This window comes from Ranitomeya imitator, chromosome 4 (genome assembly GCF_032444005.1).
Source record: "Ranitomeya imitator isolate aRanImi1 chromosome 4, aRanImi1.pri, whole genome shotgun sequence".
Classification (NCBI taxonomy): Eukaryota; Metazoa; Chordata; class Amphibia; order Anura; family Dendrobatidae; genus Ranitomeya; species Ranitomeya imitator.
In genome coordinates this window covers 329,304,887-329,331,039 of record NC_091285.1, presented here as the reverse complement: position 1 = coordinate 329,331,039, position 26,153 = coordinate 329,304,887, and positions in this window count along the sequence as shown.

Sequence of the window (26,153 nt, the reverse complement as noted above, 5' to 3'; positions counted from 1 at the left end):
AGAGCCTCATCAGCTAGAGCTGCAGCTTCCTCCACAGTGGCTGGTCTCCTTTCACACACCCATTCCCGGATCTCAGCAGGGCACTTGAAGTAAAACTGCTCTTTTAGGATAACCTGGAGGAAGGTCTCCCAGGTTAAGGCCTCCTCTGCCTCCAGCCAGCGATGACATATTTGCTTCAGTCTGTGGGCATACATCTTGAAAGACACTTCCTCATCACAGGCTAAAGTACGGAACTGAGTCCTGTAAGTGTCTGGGGTAACAGCATAATGTTCTAGAATAGTCCGTTTAATCTCCGCATACTCACAGTTCCCCTGAGGGTCCATAGCTCTATAGGCTGCGGCAGCTCCACCCTCTAAGAGCCCCACCAGATGTCAGACTCGCTCCCTTTCTGGGACTTCCATTAATCGACACTGATGCTCAAAGTCCTGGAAGAAGCCCTCAATGTCGCCTGCAGCCTCATTAAAGGGCTTGAAGTCTTTGCGGGACACTCTGGGGAGTTCCCTCATGGTGGGTGCTGGGGTTACAGTCTGTCTGGAGCTTCTAGCTGCTTCCAAAGCGATCTGCCTCTCCAGCAATGCCATCTCCTGAGCTCTGTGAATGTCCTCCCTCTTATCGTCTATGGTGGCCTCTTCTCCCAGCAATGCCAACTCCTCCTCGTACCACACAACCCACTGACTTTTTTGGGTATTTACCTCCGGCTGCAGTCTTTCCTCCATTTGCTGTGAGGGTCCTTCCTCAGCGTCATCTTGCAGGCGAACTCCTTCCAAAGCCTCAATAAGCTGCTCCTTGGAGAGTCCCTTAAAACGGACTCCTACTTCACGGGCCTTTGATTGTAGGCTCCCCAAAGTCCAGTTCTTGCACTCTGCGGTGTTGGTTCCCGATGTTGGGCCATTGTCCTCCATTCCTTCTGCTCTGATCCCACCGCTGCCACCAGTTTGTGACGGGGTGTACGGCAGAGCAAGAAGGGACAACAGGCCAAGGGATGATTCCACAGATTTATTATCAAGAACGCTGGAACAACACATGCAGGTAGATCTACAGAGTCCACAATTAGTCCAACGGAACAGATTCGGGGGCACCTCCCGATAATCCTTGTGCCAGGTAACAAAGCAATAGTCCACAATTAGTCCAATGGATCCCAAAACAATCTCACGAACGACGAGATATGTCCTCAGCTCAAGTCTCGCCCCGTTCGCTTCCGCAGTCCCAGATGGGCGTGGGGTCTTGCCTCAGCTAAGAATCCCCACTCCTTCTCCTTCAAAGATCAACTCACATCTGATCTCAAAATAAGAATGGATTGTCTGAGCTCCTGGGATCCGCCCATGAAGGGGGGTAGGGGTCACACCTTCTATTCAATGGTTGGGTCCACCAGAAGATTCTAGACTGGTGGGCTCCACATAGTCTATGTAGGATGCACATTTGACTAGCCACCTGCTGTGAGGAAGAATGGCTATTCCTCCACTAGTGATGTTGGCAAAGCTTAATTACATTATATCTTAGGGCTGCAAGTATTGGGGGAAGGAGACATATTGTTACAGGTGAACTCCTAGCACAAGAAAATATATAAATTACAGCTAATAGAAACCAGAGAACAGTTACATACATCAAATGGCATATTATTCAAATACAGGACAGGGCAAAAGTACATATCATGACACAGAGGTCCTGTGTACAATGTCACCAGTGATCACTGTATTACCTATACAGTATATACAGAGCTCCTGTGTATAATACCACCAGTGATCTCTGTATTACCTCTACACAGACACTGCATACTAAGTACAGATCTCCTGTGAATACTGGCACTTATGGTGATAGTATTGTGTTTTTTTTTTATTTTTATTGCTGATCAGTATTGTAGTATTCAGTCACTATGTGGTGGTAATATGTGGTCTGGAAATGGTGTTGTGGTATTTGTCCCTTGTATGTGCTATTTGGTCACCAAGTGGTGTTAATATGTGGTCTTGACATGGTTCGGTGGTATTTGTTCCTTGTATGTGATATTATTCGATCACTGTGGTTGTAATTTGTGGTCTGGTCATGGTGCGGTGGTATTTGTTCCTTGTATGCGATATTATTGGTCAAAATATACCTAAATTGTATTGCAGATTTTAACAAATAATTAATAGGTTACAGTAGAGTAGGGCCCGGCCATTTTTCTGGAATAATCTGGTTCGGGTATATCATGACCCCCGTCACATGACCCCCGTCACATGACCCCCATCACATGACCCCCGTCACATGACCAGGGGAGCCCACAGTGTCTGAACAGCTCGGGGCCCTGGCTACCCTTAATCCACCCCTGATCCTACCTCTCCATAGAGGTAAAGCCTTTAGTCCAAGAGAGGATTCACATTATGTTCCCATAGTGATGTAGATTTCCGTCTAAGACAGGATTGGCATTAGGACCTGGCAAAAAGAATCGCCTTATTGCGGCTGCCAGGTGCACATGAATTAGCCAATTTATGCGCTAAGCATTCTCAATTTTTCATATTTCTAGTGTAGTAGTATAATTCAATATCTATATTTCATATTTCATGTTCGTCATAGTGCTACAGTGTGTTACTTTTTGGTTGACTGTATATGAGTTGGTGACACTAGGTAAGCACCTGTTCAGACCCAATTTATATTTGGATATGACAGTCAGTCTTTTGATATTTGTACACAAATGGCACAGACACAGCAGTAGAGTAAAATTACATTTTAGGCACACTACTCACAAAGAAATGACTGCAAAGTAAAATTATTTTTTAGGCACACTATTCATACAGACACAGAAGTAGAAAAAAATTTTTTTTTAGTCCAGAACACAATTTTTACAGACACAGCGGTAAAGTAAAATAATTTTTGGCCCATTAATAGCACAAACAAAGCAGCAGATTAGAATTATTTTTAGGCACACTACTCGCAAAGAGACAGCTGTAGAGTAAAATTATATTTTAGGCGCAGCCACAACTTGTGTAGATATAGCGACAGAGTAGAATTATTTTTTTATGCACACTACTCATACACACACGGCTGCAGTGTATATAATTTTAATATAATTAATTTTAGACACATTACTAGTACAGATACAGCAGTAAAGTAAAATTAATTTTTAGGCCCACAAATGGAACAGACACAGTTATAGAGTAAAATTATTTTTTATTTTTAGGTCCACAAATGACACAGATACAGAGGCAGAGTAGAATTATTTTTAGGCACACTAGTTGCAAAGAACCAGCTGCAGAATATAATTATTTTTTAGGCATACTACTCCTACAGACACAATAGTAGAGTAAAATTATTTTTCAGGCCAAGACACAACTTGTACAGACACTGCTGGAGAGCAAAATTACTTTTTAGGCCCACAAATGGCACAGACACAAGGGCAGAGTATAACTATCTTTAGGCACACTGCTTGTACAAATGCACGTTCAAGATATAATTATTTTTAGGCACATTACTTGTATAGACAAAGTGATCGATTAAAATTATTTTTTAGGCCCGACCACAACTTGTACAGACAGATCGTAGAGTATAATTATATTTTTAGTCACAACACTCATACAGACACAGCTGCAGAGTGCACAGAGGCTTTTTGGCACAGTACTCCCACAGATATGGGTGCAGAGTACACACAGTGACTTTTTGACACAATACTTCCACTGAGACGTGTGCAGAGTACACACACAGATGCTTTTTTGCAGAATGCACAATACTATCCCTCACTTCAGCTGCGTCATGTCCCTACACGAATCAGAGCAGAATGGCGGCACCTGTGATCCAGCATCACGTGATGCACCGGTCAATCAATTGATTGACTGTGCTGCAGCCTTTCTACAAGCTTTATTCGGCATCCGAACCTACGGTATTAAAATGGACAATCGGTAAAAAGTCCATGTTCAGGGTTTGCTGACGGACCCTAGGTGTTTGGTACGAACCCTGAACTTGAGAGTTTGGGCTCGCTCATCCCTAATCACAAGTATGTGATTTGCATACTCTTGGCTACAAGATGGGCCCAGACTCACTGAATGCAAGTGCGGCTGGGGGTATGCAAATCACATACGGTACTTGTCATCACATGACCATCCGCTCCCGATGCCGCCACCAGCCTGGGGGGACTCCTATTCTTTGAATTGAATAATTAATTCTTTGAATTAATTATTGTATTGTTAAGGTTGTTACTTATGTTTGTTGTGTTTGATACTGTTAAACTGTAAAGCGCTGCGGAATATGTTGGCGCTATATAAATAAAGATTATTATTATTATTATTTGAATCCCACTTATCTTCACTTACATCACATTATGTACATAATTACAGAGAAATAAATTGATGAGATTTCTCAGCCCTACTACTAACAGGAAGCACAGGTTTTTTTTTTGCTTTTCTTTTACAAACGCAGCTCTACAATATGTGACAAGCTGTATCTGTATTACCAGCCCTGTCAATCTCATCAATGATACATAAAAGAGGACTAAATATGGGAGTCTACCGTACATAAATACAGGGTGTACACCATTTTCATATCTATATATAAATGCCTCATTCAATCTATATGACAAAGTACCGGAGATTGAGATCACTGCACACAGTATGGGCCCAATCCATGACAACTAGCATTGACGGGTAATGTGGGGGACATGTAACAACTTTATTAGCATTATAGATGTGATGTGGAGGTACTTGCTGCTCTGTCACTTGCAATGTGAGATGAATGACAGAGGTAAGTACTTGGGAAGATGCTAAAAGCCAATGAGTGTTCAGTGGGCGAAAAGAGGATAAAGAGGCAGGGGATGGGGCTAGCTCTGGCTGTGAGCTAAGATAAGAATGGGCAGGAAGCTGCCTATTCTATGCTAGAGTTATTACATGAATGTTTTTTAAGCCAAAAATTATGAATAAAAGTGTTTTTGTGAAGGAAACCTATGGCCTTACTCAGAAGGACACATGTTTCAGTAGTGTGCTGCTGTGTGCACAGTGGACAACACAGCGACCAATATTAAGTCTAGGTGTCAGTAGACCCAAGCAATTTTCCACCAGGTGGAAAAAAAGTGCAGCGTACACTTGTGTGGTCCATTTTATAAACCAGAATAATGACAAGCAAATAAGAACCAGTTCCTTGCTGACATGACTGGCCCAATTTCAAAGAACCAAGGTCTAATAGGAATATTTGTGGTCACAACATTACATCCAAGCTCCATAGTATTTGTATGTTTTTGATACTTTAGAGTGTCGTCTATTTATCTTGGCAAATACTGCAACCAGATTGTCTTATTTCCTTGCAATCTATTCATAGTGACCAAACATTAGTATGCCAGCATTTAACAAACAAAGTGATGGTCCAGGTTTTGGAAATAATACCATCTGCTTGTGTAATGTATTCCAAATCACAATGTATTATGATTGAATAATTCTGTTCTCTGAGAATAAAAACATCCAGTGATATTGTTTCATTCAGAAATGCATAACAACTTTACACATTTCCTTTTGTGATGGCATGTACTAAATATGTAAATTGAATTAACAAGACGTGCAGACAGTATAAGTGAAACCATGTGAGTGTCTTTCTTTAGAAGTCACAGAAGTAATGTGAATATATAAAGTAAAATCCTTTCTTTTAATGGCTGCAAATAAATATCTGAAGACAAAATCATCTTATTTTTCAAGGGGTAATCTTAGTAAAATAACCCATTGTCTATTTTCCCCATTCTCTCTATGAGACTCAATGTAGAACCACATCAAACACTGGTGTCACTGATTTTCCACGACAGAGCGGAGCCAGAAGACCACAGCGTCTGATTTCTCCTACTCCTGCACTGATTAGAAGCACTTTACCTTGATATTAAATGGTGTAAATTTCTTTGGGCAGTGCAGTGGTTAATCTGCTCTGCTGGGATCTCCTGCAGCGTTTAGTCTCTTGTTGTGAATTCTGTTGTCAAGCTCCCTCCTGTGGTCATGAATGGTACTTCGGCTGGTTCTGTCCATGGGCTTCCTCTGGTGGTTGTGAGTGGAGCTGCGGCTTCTGAGTTTCCTTCCACAGATGACGAGGTTAATTCGCTAGCTGGCTGCTCTATTTAACTCCACTTAGATCATTGCTCCATGCCACCTGTCAATGTTCCAGTATTGGTCTAGTTCTCTCCTGGATCGTTCTTGTGACCTGTCTTCCCAGCAGAAGCTAAGTTCCTGCTTGTTTTTCTCTGGTTTGCTATTTTTCTGTCCAGCTTGCTATTTTGATTTTTGTCTTGCTTGCTGGAAGCTCTGGGACGCAGAGGGAGCGCCTCCGCACCGTGAGTCGGTGCGGAGGGTCTTTTTGCGCCCTCTGCGTGGTCTTTTTGTAGTTTTTTGTGCTGACCGCAAAGTTACCTTTCCTATCCTCTGTCTGTTCAGTAAGTCGGGCCTCACTTTGCTAAATCTATTTCATCTCTGTGTTTGTAATTTTCATCTTTACTCACAGTCATTATATGTGGGGGGCTGCCTTTTCCTTTGGGGAATTTCTCTGAGGCAAGGTAGGCTTTATTTTTCTATCTCTAGGGCTAGCTAGTTTCTTAGGCTGTGTCGAGTTGCATAGGGAGTGTTAGGAGCAATCCACGGCTATTTCTAGTGTGTGTGATAGGATTAGGGATTGCGGTCAGCAGAGTTCCCACGTCTCAGAGCTCGTCCTATATTATTAGTAACTATCAGGTCATTCCGTGTGCTCTTAACCACCAGGTCCATTATTGTCCTTACCACCAGGTCATAACAGTACAGGTGGCCAAAAGTATTAATGCATCTCAATAGAGGGATAAGAGAAGTTCTGAGACCATTTTTATTTCTTTGCAGTGTGTTTTGTCTCTCTTTTCCCCTTTACCTCTGGGTGGTTCAGGATACAGGTGTAGATATGGACATTCAAGGTCTGTCCTCTTGTATGGATAATCTCACTGCAAGGGTACAAAACATTCAAGATTTTGTGGTTCAGAATCCGATGTCAGAGCCTAGGATTCCAATTCCTGATTTGTTTTTTGGGGATAGATCTAAGTTTCTGAATTTCAAAAATAATTGTAAATTGTTTTTTGCTTTGAAACCTCGCTCCTCAGATGACCCTGTTCAACAAGTGAAAATCATTATTTCTTTGTTACGTGGCCACCTGTACTGTTATGACCTGGTGGTAAGGACAATAATGGACCTGGTGGTTAAGAGCACACGGAATGACCTGATAGCTCTGAGACGTAGGAACTCTGCTGACCGCAATCCCTAATCCTATCACACACACTAGAAATAGCCGTGGATTGCTCCTAACGCTCCCTATGCATCTCGACACAGCCTAAGAAACTAGCAAGCCCTAGAGATAGAAAAATAAAGCCTACCTTGCCTCAGAGAAATTCCCCAAAGGAAAAGGCAGCCCCCAAATATAATGACTGAGAGTAAAGATGAAAATTACAAACACAGAGATGAAATAGATTTAGCAAAGTGAGGCCCGACTTACTGAACAGACAGAGGATAGGAAAGGTAACTTTGCGGTCAGCACAAAAAACTACAAAAAGACCATGCAGAGGGCGCAGAAAGACCCTCCGCACCGACTCACGGTGCGGAGGCGCTCCCTCTGCGTCCCAGAGCTTCCAGCAAGCAAGACAAAAATCAAAATAGCAAGCTGGACAGAAAAATAGCAAACCAGAGAAAAACAAGCAGGAACTTAGCTTCTGCTGGGAAGACAGGTCACAAGAACGATCCAGGAGAGAACTAGACCAATACTGGAACATTGACAGGTGGCATGGAGCAATGATCTAAGTGGAGTTAAATAGAGCAGCCAGCTAACGAATTAACCTCGTCACCTGTGGAAGGAAACTCAGAAGCCGCAGCTCCACTCACAACCACCAGAGGAAGCCCATGGACAGAACCAGCCGAAGTACCATTCATGACCACAGGAGGGAGCTTGACAACAGAATTCACAACAGTCTCTCTGCTGTGCACTGTTAGCCACTCCCATATATATTATCTGGGCCCTGGCTAGCACCCATTATCATGGGAGCATTTGCTGCATGGTTGGAGGTTGTTGTTGGTTATTATAGAAGAAGGAAGTTGGTATTTTTTATCTGTGACTTGCTAGGTTTTGAGTCATGATAATTGTTTTCTTCTCCCACTTTGATTTAACCCCATCCTCCACTCCCTGATGTTTTTCTCTGTTACATGTGTGTGTATATTTGTATGTTTGGTATTTTTTTAAACCCTGTTTGTTTTGCCTTGTTAGTCTGGTTGTTGTATTATGGTACACTGTTACTCCCCTCTTCACTGGTCAGGGGAAGAGTACAGGCTGAGAGCAGATTCAAGAGCTGAGGCAAAGTACCTGGCCCCAGCTTCTTCACCATCAGAAGTAATTCGGGGAACAGGGCAAGCTAGGGTGCCCCTAGTTTTAGGGACAGAGAAGGAGCCCCTGGTCCCAGGAGATCCAACAACAGAGTTAAGACAACGGGTTCTCTCTCTTTTAGACTAAAGCTTTCCATTAAATAAATGACCAGTCATTTATTTAATATTACATTTACCAAACAGAAGCGGTGATACATGGGCTATAAGAAGCCAGGCTACAGCAGCTGTCACCTGAAATGGGGTTATCTTTGTCAAATTAAATAGCATCTTTCTGTATAAATTCAAGGACATGCGAATTCCTTCAATAGGGTTAACATGGGTTGAACTAAGTTTCACAAATGCGTTCTGATAAATTATCTTAGTTCCATGACTCCAGAATACAGAATCTATACCCAGGCATTATGACAGCAAGATAATTTAAGCCAAAATGCATATAAGATGCACTTCATCTCCCCAAATTTGAGGAGCTGAGACCTCAATCTGCACATGTACAGCCTCTGGTAGCCATTTTCCCAAAGTCCACCACACTGAAAATGATAGGAGGTAGACTTTGTCGACTTCGCCAACATCGTCTTAAAGCTTGGGGCCCACCGCAGCCTCACACTGCCAAACACCCCATTCTCCCCACCCGGGGACCACAGCATTGCCCCATACCTGCCACCACAGCCAGCTTACTGCAGCAACGACCCAGCCTGCTGGGACCTTGATCCACTGCAGCCGCAGCTACAGAAAAATCAGACTATAAGACATACCACCATTTTATTAAAAAAATTTTTTATTTCTGCCTCAAAATTTGGTGTGGTGGGTTTCATAGTCTGCAAAATATCGTAGACATCACAAAATTCTACCCTGTGATCTAATTGAAAGCCCGTTATGAGCCTTAGTAAATTCTACTCCTCTTATTGAGAGACTATGGGGGCAATTCATCAAGATCGGTGATTCTCTCACCGGTATGGATGAGGGGGTGTTTTGGAGTGGATGCTCCTGAATCATTAAGAGGCTAATGTATTTTATTCAATCAGGCAAGGCGCATAGTCTTATGCGCCAATATGTGCACCTTGCCACAAATCTAACCCCCAGCTCCCGCTGGTTAAACTTTGAGGTATAGTAAATGCTGCCACTCATCATGAATGTGCCCCAGCCAAGTCCACTTTATCAGAGCTGGGACAAGAATGGCTTGAAAGGCAAGGAGTCACATTTTTTTGTGCAACCTCATATTATAAAAAAAACTGCTAGTTTTCAAAGCTATTTTTTTTACAGAAATCTGGCGGAAAAGCTTTGTTGTATCACCCCCAATATATGCTTCTGTACTTTGTAAATATGTTATTGACTGTGCTGTGCTTGATGTACCTTAGTTTGTGTGATAAGTAAAAGTTTTTGCTGTATCGCTTTCTGTGCCCACCTGCCAATATTCAGTGCTATTCCACACACCTACAAGTTACATTTGGCTGAAGTCCTAGAGAATGTTATCTGTTAGGTCCAACCCCAATCATAAGCATATATGAGTATGAATAGTGTTCTCTCGTATTCTGCTGATCTTACAGTTATGGTAAAATGAGTTTGATTCCTAACACTTTTCACTTCATTCTATTGTATGTTGAGATGTAGGTAGTTTTGATAAAAGTGCAATGAATCTATTCTATATGGCATTGCTATAGCTTTATAGTTGCTACATATAATAGAAATGTATATGATTTAAGATATCTCACCTTGTTTCACATTTTGCTATGTAGGTAATTGCCAACAGTTGTTTACAGTTGCAGTCATTCCAAGGCAGAAAGAGGCAGACTGCTGTGTTTTCAATGGAATTGCTCTACAGGAGGCCCGCTGTGTGTAGGACAGAATCACCCTCAACATATCTTTAATTCTGATGAGCTCTTGGAAAATGTACTTTTATTTCTTTCAGCAATAATATAAACTCATTTCCATAAACCAGCTTATCCTAGCCGTAGTCTGCAGGGAACACATGTATAGAAATCTTCTCTCCAAGCTTCCCTAGAGTGCAGTGCATATATTTTTACAAATATAAACAGTAGATTTGCTCAAATATGAGATTTCTTGATAGAAAATATTAAGAAGATGTGTCTGGTCATGGTGTCTCAGGAACAGGGGTGTTCAGTCCTCTGTTTCAATTTGCAAAATGGCTATATGTGGGCAATTTTTTTTCTATTATAATTAAAGATAAGTTAACTTGTTCAGAAAATGTTTGCCAATCTCAAATTCGGCACAAATGCAGCTCATTTGGCATTTGGATTTGTGATTGCCTTCCCAATCATTTTTCCTAAAAATCGGTAAAAGTCGGCCAAAGTTCAGTAAATGACCAAGTTTACTAAAGGCTGTTTCAGGCATCAGTGTTTCTGGTAGCAGCACAGGCCGCAAAATGTCCCGCACACGTGCACGCTGATGACTCAATGTGACGCATACTGTACAGTTATACTCCCCTAACGCCCATTCCATTGAAGCCCTCGTCTCCTGTAATAAAACAAAAACAGCCATATTCTTCACCTGTCCGTCGTTTTGTCCCATGCCATAATCCATATCTGGGGATAAACAGTTTTCAACCTGAACGGTGCCAAGATGTGATTGTCCAGGTTGAGAACCACTGATGTATGAGCTGCTGCGTGCGTAGAGTTAAAAAATCAAGCTCATCCCGTGGTAAAAAATCAAGAAAAACAATCTAGACAAGGATATAATCATATAAAATATAATTTTTATTAAATTCCACACATAAAATTATAAGGAAAAATATACCAATATATATGTAAACAAATTATTGCTACGTGCCCTAATTTCACTGGCTACTATAGTCTAGATCTCCGTGAAAAACCACTCACTCTTACTACCTCCTGCAAATGCCAAAATATATATGACAAAAAAGAACCACTAGGTTGAATAAAAAAGTGAAAAAAAGTGCAATGTGCCTAAAGTGCCAAAATGTACATATTAAGATGTAAATATAATTACAATGGCTTGTAAAGAGACTAAAGTGCTATATGCAAAGTGCAGATGCAGGGAAGGTAGGTAGATAGAAGTAGGAAGACACTTACTCTGACCAATATGTATATAGTCCACTATGGGTAGCCAGGACAATCAGGGGCACCCCGACGCGCGTTTCGGACGCACTTGCTGTTAAGGACTGGCGGAACGCACCAAGTATAGATGGTAAGAAACTAGGTGCGTTCGCAGTCCGAGGTCCACCGTGCAGGTAAAAGACCCTGCAGCTAGCAAGACGGACAATATGGCGGTACACTAAAGGATACACGCATGGGTTAAACCTCACCCAGCGTGAAGAAAGCGATCCTGTTAATTCACAGGACCGCAGTACCGCACTAGTGCGCGAGCAAGTGGTCAGCGGACTTAACCCCAGAAGGGATTGGAGCCCGATTAGACCCTTGCTGGCGTAACACCGCAACTGGGTGTGTAGAGAACCTTAAGAAATATAAGTGCACAAGAGTGCGAGCGATGCCGCACTAACGGACGCCACTAACCACCCAGACTCGGGTATGGAAAGCGCAAGGCAGGCGCACGGCGCCGTACTGGCAGGCACAGCTACAGGACGCTGAGATGTGTGTTTAGTGCTGTAGGCTAAGTCGGGCGCTAGATAGCAGCCATACACCTTCCGCGAACAGACATTCAATAGGGTAGGGGTTTCCAAGGACGACTTGCACTCACAACATACACACATTAGCAATTGTTTGACAATACTAGCGCATGGCCGTGCGGTCATGCGCAGTTTATATAGCAGCAGCACAGGAAGTGGCCACAGCACTTTTGCCCTTCTAGGACCTGCCAAGAGGACCAATGGAATGTGCTGCAGAGCCTGAACACATGACCCTCGATCTCCAACGGGAGACCTTACGCTGGGCATGCTCAGTACATGCAGACAAGGACTTAGTCCCAGAGAAGTCCGCTCGCTGCTGACCAGCACTGACTTTAATGGCAGAGACTGGAGAAGCAGCACTAACTCTCAGAACAGAGTGAGAATGAGCAAGACGCTGGGACCGACGTCCTTGCTGAGCAGGCTCCACTGCGGCTGGACAAGAATGGGAGACCGCAGCGGAAGTGGCTCGAGATTCCCCCCGTGCAGAAGCGGGAACTCGACCCCTAACATTACCCCCCCTCCTAGGGCCCCCCCCTCCTTGGGCCTCGCTACGTTCGAAGGCAGCAATGAGCTGCGGAGCCCGAATGTGCTCCACAGGCTCCCAGGTTCTATCCTCTGGACCATGACCCTTCCAATCCACCAAATAAAATTTTTTGCCACGTACCACCTTGCTTCCCACAATAGCATTCACCTCAAACTCATCCGTGGATGAACCCGATGTCCCAGCAGATAACTCAGAAAACCGAGACAAACGAACGGGCTTTAAGAGGGAAACGTGAAAGGTATCGGTGATACCAAGGCGTGGAGGAATGGCCAAACGGTAAACCACAGGGTTGACCTGTTCCAGAACCTTAAACGGGCCAATGTAGCGAGGAGCAAACTTAGTGGATTCAACTCGCAGCCTGATGTTACGGGCGGAGAGCCACACTAAGTCGCCGGGAGCAAAGACCGGAGCGGGACGCCGGTGTGTATCAGCCGAAACCCTCATTCTCTCCTTGGAGGCCCGAATGGCATCCTGTGTGCGGTCCCAGATGTCCCGTGCCTCCACCGCCCAGTCTGCCACCCTAGAATCGGTGGATGACACGGGCATGGGCACAGGAACACGCGGATGCTGGCCGTAATTAAGGAGAAAAGGAGTTTGGCCAGTGGAATCGGCTACGGCGTTGTTCAAGGCAAATTCCGCCCAAGGTAGCAAAGATGCCCAGTCATCCTGCCTAGCGGAGACGAAATGTCGCAAATATGTCACCAGAGTCTGGTTGGTTCTCTCCACCAACCCATTCGTCTCGGGATGATATGCAGAGGAGAGGTTTAACTCTATGCTGAGCAAACGGCAGAGCTCTCTCCAAAACCGAGACGCGAACTGGGGACCCCGATCGCTGACAATCTTATCAGGCATACCATGCAATCGGAAAACATGCTTCATGAACAACACCGCCAAGGCCCGTGCTGAGGGCAACCGAGGAAGCGGTACCAAATGTACCATCTTAGAGAAATGGTCGGTGACAACCCAAATAATGGAGCAGCCACGCGACTTGGGTAAGCCCACCACAAAGTCCATTCCGACCATCTCCCAGGGCCTGTCTGCCACCGGTAGAGGGTAAAGCAACCCAGCAGGCCGTTGCCGAGGAGACCGATTCTGGGCGCAAGAAACGCACGCCTGAATATAGTCCTTGACATCTCGGACCATATGCGGCCACCAATATGTTCTCGCCAAAAGCTCAGATGTCCTCTTGGTCCCAAAATGCCCACCCACTCTGGAGGAGTGAGCCCAAGAGAGAACCTCCGGTCGCAAGTTAGCTGGCACGAAAGTCTTGCCCGGGGCACAGACTCCAGCGAAACCGGAGCTACAGTTCTCAGGCTCTCAGGCGGGACAATAAGCCGAGGCTCCTCCTCCTCCTCCTCAGATGACACTACGGAGCGGGAGAGAGCGTCGGCACGAACGTTCTTCTCCCCGGAGAGAAAATGGAGGGTAAAATGGAACCGGGAGAAAAACAGGGACCATCTAGCCTGGCGAGAATTTAGCCGCTGGGCCGTCTGTATATACACCAAGTTCTTGTGGTCAGTGAAGACTTGGAAGGGAAAGCGAGCTCCCTCCAAGAGGTGTCTCCACTCTGAAAAAGCCAACTTCATGGCTAGCAACTCCCTGTCCCCGATGGAATAATTCCTCTCCGCTGGTGTGAAAGTTTTGGAGAAGAAGAAGCAAGGATGCTTCCGACCTTGAGCATCCTTTTGGAAAAGGACTGCTCCAGCACCAACGGATGAGGCATCCACCTCCAAGATGAATGGTTTATCTACATCGGGGCGATGTAGGATGGGAGCGCTAGCGAAGTGTGACTTAATCGAGAGAAAGGCCTTGGAGACCTCCTCTGACCACAACTTGGGATTTGCTCCCTTCTTGGTGAGGGCGACCAAGGGAGCTACCAAAGTTGAGAAGTGTGGAATGAACTGGCGATAGTAATTAATGAACCCCATAAAGCGCTGCACCGCTTTAAGAGAATGGGGTTCCTGCCAGTCCATTACCGCCTGTAGCTTGGCAGGATCCATAGCCAAACCCTGGGCAGAAATGATATAACCAAGGAAAGGCAAGGACTCCTGCTCAAACACACACTTCTCCAACTTAGCGTAGAGGGAGTTTGCCCGTAAGAGGTCGAAGACTTTGCGAACAGCTCTCCGATGGGAGTCTATATCTGGAGAGTAGATGAGAATGTCATCCAGATAGACTACGACCGAGGTGGTGAGCATATCCCGAAAGATGTCGTTCACAAAGTCTTGGAAAACGGCTGGGGCATTACAGAGCCCAAAGGGCATCACTAGATATTCATAGTGCCCATCCCTGGTGTTAAAAGCCGTCTTCCATTCATCCCCCTCACGGATGCGAATCAGGTTGTAAGCACCCCGCAGATCTAACTTTGTAAATACCTTTGCTCCCCGTAGCCTATCAAAGAGCTCAGATATCAGGGGTAATGGGTACTTGTTCTTAACGGTAATGGCGTTAAGACCCCTGTAGTCTATGCATGGACGTAAGTCTCCAGTCTTCTTCTGTACGAAGAAGAACCCAGCCCCTGCCGGTGACACTGACTTTCTAATGAATCCTCTTGCCAGATTCTCCTGAATATACTGGGACATTGCCTCCGTCTCCGGGAGAGATAACGTGTAGACTCGACCCCGGGGAGGCTCAGCACCAGGCAAGAGGTCAATAGGACAGTCATATGGGCGGTGAGGCGGAAGAGTCTCCGCAGCTCTTTTGGAGAACACGTCTGCATGGGACCAATAGTGCTTGGGGAGAGAGGAAAGATCTGCGGGTACCTGTGTAGTAGCAACCTGAACGCACTCCCTCTGACATCTACCCTCACAGGATTTACTCCATCCCAAAATTCTCCCAGAGGACCACTCAATATGAGGAGAATGGTAGCGAAGCCATGGCATCCCCAACAGGACCTCATCAATTCCCTCAGGAATGACTAATAGGGAGATTATCTCCTGATGTGATGGAGACACAGATTGCGTGAAAGGAATGGTTTGGTGGGTAATCTGTGAAGGTAGTGTTGACCCATTTACCACTCGAACGGTCACTGGCTGGGCGAGCATCACCAAGGGTATTGCGTGACACTGGGCAAAGGCGGAGGACATAAAGTTACCCTCTGCCCCAGAATCCAAGCATAGCTCGACCGTAAGAGTGGATGGGCCTATGGTAATTGTCCCCTTGAAGGACAACTTTGAGGCAAACGTCGCCGTGTCTAGTGTACCTCCTCCAACTGCCACTAGACGCTGACGTTTCCCCGACCGCTGAGGACTCTTGGAGGCAAGACGTCCTGACTGCTGGCCAACATGACGGACCTTATGTGCACGAGCGGACTGAGACTTGGATCCCGCTCGTGTCACCTCCAAGGTCTCATGTGACTCAGATGCCTGGACTGGAGATTCCAAAGGTTTGGCGAAGGTAGGAGCCAGCCGAAACCTCTGCCTACACTGGGCTCGTTCCAACCTCCGCTCGTTAAAACGGAGGTCTATACGAGTAGAAATAGATATTAACTCCTCCAGTGTGGCAGGAATCTCCCTAGTGGCCAGAGCGTCCTTAACATGGTCAGCCAGGCCCCTCCAGAATATGGGGATAAGGGCTTTATCCGACCACTCCAGCTCGGAAGCTAAAGTACGGAATCGGACGGAAAAATGGCTGACCAAGGACTCACCCTGAGTTAATGCCAGTAGTTGGAGCGCTGTATCATGGGTGAGTTGAGGTCCTAGAAAGACCTTTTTCAGCGTGCCCAGAAACAACGGAGCACTCTGCACCACATGATCATCACGCTCCCACAGCGGCGTAGCCCACTCCAACGCCCTGTCCGACAACAGCGAGACAATAAATCCCACCTTAGCCCGCTCTGTAGGAAAACGTGCAGCCAGGAGCTCGAGGTGGATAGAGCACTGACTCACGAATCCCCTACAAGTTTTGCAATCTCCAGAAAATTTTTCTGGCAACGGGAGGCGGGATAATGTCGGAACAGGGGTGGCAGTGGACAAGGTTGCTGCCGCCACGCCAGCAGCCTTTACAGCAACTGCGGTAACATCCACAGCTGAGGTTGAGTTCTCGAGAACCTTCAACCTACCCTCCAACTGCTGGATATACCGCAAAGATTGCTGAATGTCCGCCATACTAGCCAGACCTTGGCGCTAGTATTATGTTAAGGACTGGCGGAACGCACCAAGTATAGATGGTAAGAAACTAGGTGCGTTCGCAGTCCGAGGTCCACCGTGCAGGTAAAAGACCCTGCAGCTAGCAAGACGGACAATATGGCGGTACACTAAAGGATACACGCATGGGTTAAACCTCACCCAGCGTGAAGAAAGCGATCCTGTTAATTCACAGGACTGCAGTACCGCACTAGTGCGCGAGCAAGTGGTCAGCGGACTTAACCCCAGAAGGGATTGGAGCCCGATTAGACCCTTGCTGGCGTAACACCGCAACTGGGTGTGTAGAGAACCTTAAGAAATATAAGTGCACAAGAGTGCGAGCGATGCCGCACTAACGGACGCCACTAACCACCCAGACTCGGGTATGGAAAGCGCAAGGCAGGCGCACGGCGCCGTACTGGCAGGCACAGCTACAGGACGCTGAGATGTGTGTTTAGTGCTGTAGGCTAAGTCGGGCGCTAGATAGCAGCCATACACCTTCCGCGAACAGACATTCAATAGGGTAGGGGTTTCCAAGGACGACTTGCACTCACAACATACACACATTAGCAATTGTTTGACAATACTAGCGCATGGCCGTGCGGTCATGCGCAGTTTATATAGCAGCAGCACAGGAAGTGGCCACAGCACTTTTGCCCTTCTGGGACCTGCCAAGAGGACCAATGGAATGTGCTGCAGAGCCTGAACACATGACCCTCGATCTCCAACGGGAGACCTTACGCTGGGCATGCTCAGTAGAGTTGAGCGACCTTGACCTTTTTAGAGTCGAGCCGGGTTTTGCGAAACCCGACTATGTCCAAAGTCGGGTCGAGTGAAATCGGCCGATTATGACGTAAAGTCGGGATCGACCGAAACACGAAACCCAATGCAAGTCAATGGGGCAGCATAGTCGGCAGTGAGTGGGGGCCAGGAAAACACCTAGAGTGGCCATTTTAATGTCAAAACCATCCATTCTTCTTAATGAAGCTTGTCAAGCGTAATTTACCTTATAATAATTGGAAGGCATTTGAAATTGGGGGTCATTTGGCTAAAGTTGTGGGGGGTAGGGCTGGTTCAAGTAATTAGTGGGCCCAGGAAATCTGGACCACGTCACGGCAGTGGAGCAGGGAGAGGTAAGTATTTCAACTTTGCAAGTGCTGTGAACCTGAGCAAGCAGGGGGGGCCCACTCGTTGGCATTGGCACTGGCACAGGGCCCCTCAAAGTACAGCGGTGTGTTTGCACGGCGGGGGCGCCTCCCACCGGCAGCAACACTTTTGCGTACTATGAGAGGCCCTGTGCCAGTGACGTCGCCAACTAGTATTCCTCCCCCCACCTGATGAAGGAACCTGCACTTTCATCTGCACCTTCCTCTTTGTCCCCGTGTAAGGTGGTATGGTATGCGGGAAGAGCAACCTGACTTTCAGCAGGGTCACAATGTTGTTGTGTAGCGTGCACGGGGAATGTTGCGTTATGGGTCAATGTACCAGCAGACTCATCTATCACTGGCTGGGCAATGGGCACGATGAAGTGGAAACACAGATATAGGCCCAAAGAAGAAAGTGGGCTAAATGCAGTTCAAAATTGGTAACACAGGAATAACCAGGGGGCATTGCAGTGGAGGACAACTGGAATGAGAGGCTGACACAGAGAGTAGGGCCAAATCAGTAAGTAGTCGAAATGCAGTTCAAAATTGGCAACCGTAGTAAACAGGCGGCACAGCTTTGTTCAGTGGAGGAGAACAGCAAGGAGTGGCAGACACCGATAGTAGGCCCCAAACCAACTAGTACGCCAAATGCAGTTGTTCCATTTAACCACAATTTAATGAGAGCCTGAAGATAGAAGCTCAGGAAAGGCAACCTGGGGAACACCTTGGAGTGTAACACACCATCTCTCTCCACCCCATACCCATTTTGTATGGCCTAATGCAGTGTACTTTTCTACAACTACTAAACGAGAGTCGGAAGACCGAAGCAATGGCAAGGAAACCTGGGGAACACCTTAGAGTGTAACACACCCTCTCTCTACACCCCATACCCAATTTGAAGGCCTAATGCAGTGTAGTTTCCAAGAACTACTAAACGAGAGCCGGAAGATCGAAGCTCAGGAAAGGCAACCTGGGGAACACCTTGGAGTGTAACACACCCTCTCGCTACACCCCATACCCAATTTGAAGGCCTAATGCAGCGTAGTTTCCAACAACTACTAAACGAGAGCCGGAAGATCGAAGCTCAGGAAAGGCAACCTGGGGAACACCTTGGAGTGTAACAAACCCTCTCTCTACACCCCATACCCAATTTGTAGGCCTAATGCAGCGTAGTTTCCGACAACTACTAAACGAGAGCATGAAGATCGAAGCTCAGGAAAGGCAACCTGGGGAACACCTTGGAGTGTAACACACCCTCTCTCTACACCCCATACCCAATTTGTAGGCCTAATGCAGCGTAGTTTCCGACAACTACTAAACGAGAGCCGGAATATCGAAGCTCAGGAAAGGCAACCTGGGGAACACCTTGGAGTGTAACACACCCTCTCTCTACGCCCCATACCCAATTTGTAGGCCTAATGCAGCGTAGTTTCCGACAACTACTAAACGAGAGCCGGAATATCGAAGCTCAGGAAAGGCAACCTGGGGAACACCTTGGAGTGTAACACACCCTCTCTCTACACCCCATACCCAATTTGAAGGCCTAATGCAGTGTAGTTTCCAAGAACTACTAAACGAGAGCCGGAAGATCGAAGCTCAGGAAAGGCAACCTGGGGAACACCTTGGAGTGTAACACACCCTCTCGCTACACCCCATACCCAATTTGAAGGCCTAATGCAGCGTAGTTTCCAACAACTACTAAACGAGAGCCGGAAGATCGAAGCTCAGGAAAGGCAACCTGGGGAACACCTTGGAGTGGAACACACCATCTCTCTACACCCCATACCCAATTTGAAGGCCTAATGCAGAGTAGTTTCCAAGAACTACTAAACGAGAGCCGGAAGATCGAAGCTCAGGAAAGGCAACCTGGGGAACACCTTGGAGTGTAACACAACGTCTCTCTACACGACGGAAGGGCTGATTCTTAGGAAGGAAGGCTGTTGGAAATAAGCATTGCGCGTCCGAGGGTGATTATATTCTTATTAGGTATATACTCACCCTCGGACGCGCCCTGCTTCTTTATTTGGAATGAATGTTTATTTGCAATGTGGTGTTGACTTTCTCTATTATTTTGGTAATTAATGATTTTATTATTTTCATTATTTTGCATCTTCTCGGCAATAATATAAAGAAGACGCGACAGGACAACACTCGGTGGATGCCATATGTGTGTTTTCAATTTAAAAAAACTTTCAGTTAACTACTTGCAGGAGAAAGTAATTGTAGCTGGTGGCCATTTTTAGTACTGTACCAGATTAGAGTTGTGTGTTTGTTTTTAATGTTAAAATGTCTGCATTTGATATCTCACCAGTATTTTCTTTTTTATAAGCAAAATACTTATTTTTATATTTTCTGATGTTGGTTCCAGGGGTACACGGCCAGCAGTGCCCTGGTCAGTGTAGTAGTAGTTGAAAGAATGGACCGCAGACAGGCATCGAAGGCCTAAAATAATAACACATGGCTGTAGGCAATTTTAAATTGGTTCCAGGGGTACACGGACAGCAGTGGTGTGGTCAGTGGAGGCCTAGTGGAAGGAGTGACCGCAGACAGGCATCGAAGGCCTAAAATAATAACACATGGCTGTAGGCAATTTTAAATTGGTTCCAGGGGTACACGGGCAGCAGTGACCTGGTCAGTGTAGTAGTAGTTGAAAAAATGGACCGCAGACAGGCATCGAATGCCTAAAATAATAACACATGGCTGTAGGCAATTTTAAATTGGTTCCAGGGGTACACGGGCAGCAGTGACCTGGTCAGTGTAGTAGTAGTTGAAAGAATGGACCGCAGACAGGCATCGAAGGCCTAAAATAAAAAAATTGGGCTGGCTGTAGGCAATTTTAAATTGGTTCCAGGGGTACACGGACAGCAGTGGTGTGGTCAGTGGAGGCCTAGTGGAAGGAGTGACCGCAGACAGGCATCGAAGGCCTAAAATAATAACACATGGCTGTAGGCAATTTTAAATTGGTTCCAGGGGTACACGGACAGCAGTGGTGTGGTCAGTGGAGGCCTAGTGGAAGGAGTGACCGCAGACAGGCATCGAAGGCCTAAAATAATAACACATGGCTGTAGGCAATTTTAAATTGGTTCCAGGGGTACACGGACAGCAGTGGTGTGGTCAGTGGAGGCCTAGTGGAAGGAGTGACCGCAGACAGGCATCGAAGGCCTAAAATAATAACACATGGCTGTAGGCAATTTTAAATTGGTTCCAGGGGTACACGGGCAGCAGTGACCTGGTCAGTGTAGTAGTAGTTGAAAGAATGGACCGCAGACAGGCATCGAAGGCCTAAAATAAAAAAATTGGGCTGGCTGTAGGCAATTTTAAATTGGTTCCAGGGGTACACGGGCAGCAGTGGTGTGGTCAGTGGAGGCCTAGTGGAAGGAGTGACCGCAGACAGGCATCGAAGGCCTAAAATAATAACACATGGCTGTAGGCAATTTTAAATTGGTTCCAGGGGTACACGGGCAGCAGTGACCTGGTCAGTGTAGTAGTAGTTGAAAAAATGGACCGCAGACAGGCATCGAATGCCTAAAATAATAACACATGGCTGTAGGCAATTTTAAATTGGTTACAGGGGTACACGGACAGCAGTGACCTGGTCAGTGTAGTAGTAGTTGAAAGAATGGACCGCAGACAGGCATCGAAGGCCTAAAATAAAAAAATTGGGCTGGCTGTAGGCAATTTTAAATTGGTTCCAGGGGTACACGGACAGCAGTGGTGTGGTCAGTAGAGGCCTAGTGGAAGGAGTGACCGCAGACAGGCATCGAAGGCCTAAAATAATAACACATGGCTGTAGGCAATTTTAAATTGGTTCCAGGGGTACACGGACAGCAGTGACCTGGTCAGTGTAGTAGTAGTTGAAAGAATGGACCGCAGACAGGCATCGAAGGCCTAAAATAAAAAAATTGGGCTGGCTGTAGGCAATTTTAAATTGGTTCCAGGGGTACACGGGCAGCAGTGACCTGGTCAGTGTAGTAGTAGTTGAAAGAATGGACCGCAGACAGGCTTAGAAGGCCTAACATAACAAACTTGGGCTGGCTGTAGGCACTTTTAAATTGGTTCCAGGGGTACACGGGCAGCAGTGGTCTGGTCAGTGGAAGTCTAGTGGAAGGAGTGACCGCAGACAGGCTTCCAAGGCCTAACATAACAAACTTGGGCTGGCTGTAGGCACTTTTAAATTGGTTCCAGGGGTACACGGGCAGCAGTGGTCTGGTCAGTGGAAGTCTAGTGGAAGGAGTGACCGCAGACAGGCTTCCAAGGCCTAACATAACAAACTTGGGCTGGCTGTAGGCACTTTTAAATTGGTTCCAGGGGTACACGGGCAGCAGTGGTCTGGTCAGTGGAAGTCTAGTGGAAGGAGTGACCGCAGACAGGCTTCGAAGGCCTAACATAACAAAATTGGGCTGGCTGTAGGCACTTTAAATTGGTTCCAGGGGTACATGGGCAGCAGTGTATGGTCAGTGGAAGTCTAGTGGAAGGAGTGACGGCAGACAGTCTTCGAAGGCCTAACATAACAAAATTGGGCTGACTGTAGGCACTTTTAAATTGGTTCCAGGGTAACACGGCCAGCAGTGGCCTGGTCAGTGTAGTAGTTGTAGAAAGAAGGGACCGCAGACAGGCTTCGAAGGCCTAACATAACAAAAATGTCAAAACAATGGTATTGTCAGTGCCAGGCATTGAAGGATGTCAGCGGCTAGACTACACATTGGTGAAGCTGTGAGAGATAATTTTGCTAGTGGTAGAGCACTGTTTGAGCTGGGGGGGGGAACTGTCTTGTGGCCGGCGGTACAGGCACAGGGCCCCTCATATTACAACGGTGTGTCTGACGTTGGGTGCGCACCACCACCGCCAGAGACACTTTATTGTACTATGAGGGACCCAGTGGCAGTGCCGTCGACCAAAAGCGGCCACACCCACCTCTTCAGACAAACAGCACTCTCAAGGGTCCAAGCGCAAAGTGGCGATAGCACGGCCCCGTGTGGGGAGTTTGGCCATTTCGTGAGGTGGAAACATGTCGTATGCTGGACAATCAGGTGAAGAAAATTACGAGATTGGAAAAGTCATTCAGAATAGTCCACAGGCAAGACCTTTTCATAGGAAAGCTAGGTGTCAGCCGGGCAGGGTGGGGCAAAAGATTTTGAAATCCAGTTGTGGTTCATTTTAATGAAGGTTAGATCATCTACATTTTGGGTAGCCAGACGAGTCCTTTTTTCTGTTAGTATTGAACCTGCAGCACTGAATACTCTTTCTGATAGGACACTAGCTGCCGGGCAAGCAAGCTCCTGCAATGCATATTCTGCCAATTCTGGCCAGGTGTCTAATTTGGATGCCCAGTAATCAAATGGGAATGACGGTTGAGGGAGAACGTCGATAAGGGATGAAAAATAGTTTGTAACCATACTGGACAAATGTTGTCTCCTGTCACTTTGAATTGATGCTGCAGTACCTGTCCTGTCTGCGGTCATAGAAAAATCACTCCACAACCTGGTCAGAAAACCCCTCTGTCCAACGCCACTTCTGATTTCTGCCCCTCTAACACCTCTGGTCTGCTGGCCCCTGGAGCTCGTGTGAGAACGATCACGGGCGCTGTGTGCAGGGAATGCCAGAAGCAAACGGTCAACAAGAGTTGATTGTTTTGTTGCTAATATTAGTTCCAAGTTCTCATGTGGCATAATATTTTGCAATTTGCCTTTATAGCGAGGATCAAGGAGGCAGGCCAACCAGTAATCGTCATCGTTCATCATTTTTGTAATGCGTGTGTCCCTTTTGAGGATACGCAAGGCATAATCCGCCATGTGGGCCAAAGTTCCCGTTGTCAAATCTGCGGTTGTGCTTGGTTGAGGGGCAGTTGCAGGCAAATCTACGTCACTTGTGTCCCTCAAAAAACCAGAACCCGGCCTTGCCACGCCACCAATTTCCCGTGCCCCCGGGAAAGCTTCCTCATTAAAAATATACTCATCCCCATCATCCTCCTCATCCTCCACCTCCTCTTCGCCCGGTACCTCGTCATGTACACTGCCCTGACCAGACAATCGCTGACTGTCATCAAGGCTTTCCTCTTCCTCTGGTGCAGACGCCTGATCCTTTATGTGCGTCAAACTTTGCATCAGCAGACGCATTAGGGGGATGCTCATGCTTATTATGGCGTTGTCTGCACTAACCAGCCGTGTGCATTCCTCAAAACACTGAAGGACTTGACACATGTCTTGAATCTTCGACCACTGCACACCTGACAACTCCATGTCTGCCATCCTACTGCCTGCCCGTGTATGTGTATCCTCCCACAAAAACATAACAGCCCGCCTCTGTTCGCACAGTCTCTGAAGCATGTGCAGTGTTGAGTTCCACCTTGTTGCAACGTCTATGATTAGGCGATGCTGGGGAAGGTTCAAAGAACGCTGATAGGTCTGCATACGGCTGGAGTGTACAGGCGAACGGCGGATATGTGCGCAAAGTCCACGCACTTTGAGGAGCAGGTCGGATAACCCCGGATAACTTTTCAGGAAGCACTGCACCACCAGGTTTAAGGTGTGAGCCAGGCAAGGAATGTGTTTCAGTTGGGAAAGGGAGATGGCAGCCATGAAATTCCTTCCGTTATCACTCACTACCTTGCCTGCCTCAAGATCTACAGTGCCCAGCCACGACTGCGTTTCTTGCTGCAAGAACTCGGACAGAACTTCCGCGGTGTGTCTATTGTCGCCCAAACACTTCATAGCCAATACAGCCTGCTGACGTATGCCAGTAGCTGCCCCATAATGGGAGACCTGGTGTGCAACAGTGGCAGGTGCGGATGGAGTGTTTGTGCGACTGCGGTCTGTGGACGAGCTCTTGCTTCTGCAGGAGGACGAGGAGGAGGAGGAGGAGGGGGTGCGAACGGCTACAGACAACTGTTTACTAGACCGTGGGCTAGGCAGAACTGTCCCAAACTTGCTGTCCCCTGTGGACCCTGAATCCACCACATTTACCCAGTGTGCCGTGATGGACACGTAACGTCCCTGGCCATGCCTACTGGTCCATGCATCTGTTGTCAGGTGCACCTTTGTGCTCACAGATTGCCTGAGTGCATGGACGATGCGCTCTTTAACATGCTGGTGGAGGGCTGGGATGGCTTTTCTGGAAAAAAAGTGTCGACTGGGTAGCTCGTAGCGTGGTACAGCGTAGTCCATCAGGTCTTTGAAAGCTTCGCTTTCAACTAACCGGTAGGGCATCATCTCTAACGAGATTAGTCTAGCTATGTGGGCGTTCAAACCCTGTGTACGCGGATGCGAGGCTAAGTATTTCCTTTTTCTAACCATAGTCTCATGTAGGGTGAGCTGGACTGGAGAGCTGGAGATCGTGGAACTAGCGGGGGTGCCGGTGGACATGGCAGACTGAGAGACGGTGGGAGATGGTATTGTTGCCGCCGGTGCCCTAGATGCAGTGTTTCCTACTACGAAACTGGTGATTCCCTGACCCTGACTGCTTTGGCCTGGCAAAGATACCTGCACAGATACAGCAGGTGGTGCGCTAAATGGTGGTCCTACACTGCCGGAAGGGATGTTGCGTTGATGACTAGCTTCATTGGCCGAGGGTGCAACAACCTTAAGGGACGTTTGGTAGTTAGTCCAAGCTTTCAAATGCATGGTGGTTAAATGTCTATGCATGCAACTAGTATTGAGACTTTTCAGATTCTGACCTCTGCTTAAGGAAGTAGAACATTTTTGACAGATGACTTTGCGCTGATCAATTGGATGTTGTTTAAAAAAATGCCAGACTGCACTCTTTCTAGCATCGGATACCTTTTCAGGCATTGCAGACTGAGCTTTAACCGGATGGCCACGCTGTCCTCCACCAGGTTTTGGCTTTGCCACGCGTTTTGGGCAAGATACGGGCCCGGCAGATGGAACCTGTGGCGATGTTGATGCCTGCTGCGGCCCCTCCTCCTCCTCTGCTTCAGAACTGCTGCCGCCTGCACCCTGTTCCCCCAATGGCTGCCAATCGGGGTCAAGAACTGGGTCATCTAATAACTCTTCTTGTACCTCCTGCGCAACTTCGTCTGTGTCACCGTGTCGTTCGGTGGTATAGCGTTCGTGATGGGGCAACATAGTCTCATCAGGGTCTGATTCTTGATCAGCACCCTGCGAGGGCAATGTTGTGGTCTGAGTCAAAGGACCAGCATAGTAGTCTGGCTGTGGCTGTGCGTCAGTGCACTCCATGTCAGATTCAATTTGTAATGGGCATGGACTGTTAACTGCTTCACTTTCTAAGCCAGGGACGGTATGTGTAAAGAGCTCCATGGAGTAACCCGTTGTGTCGCCTGCTGCATTCTTCTCTGTTGTTGTTTTTGCTGAAGAGGACAAGGAAGTGACTTGTCCCTGACCGTGAACATCCACTAACGACGCGCTGCTTTTACTTTTACCAGTTTCACGAGATGAGGCAAAA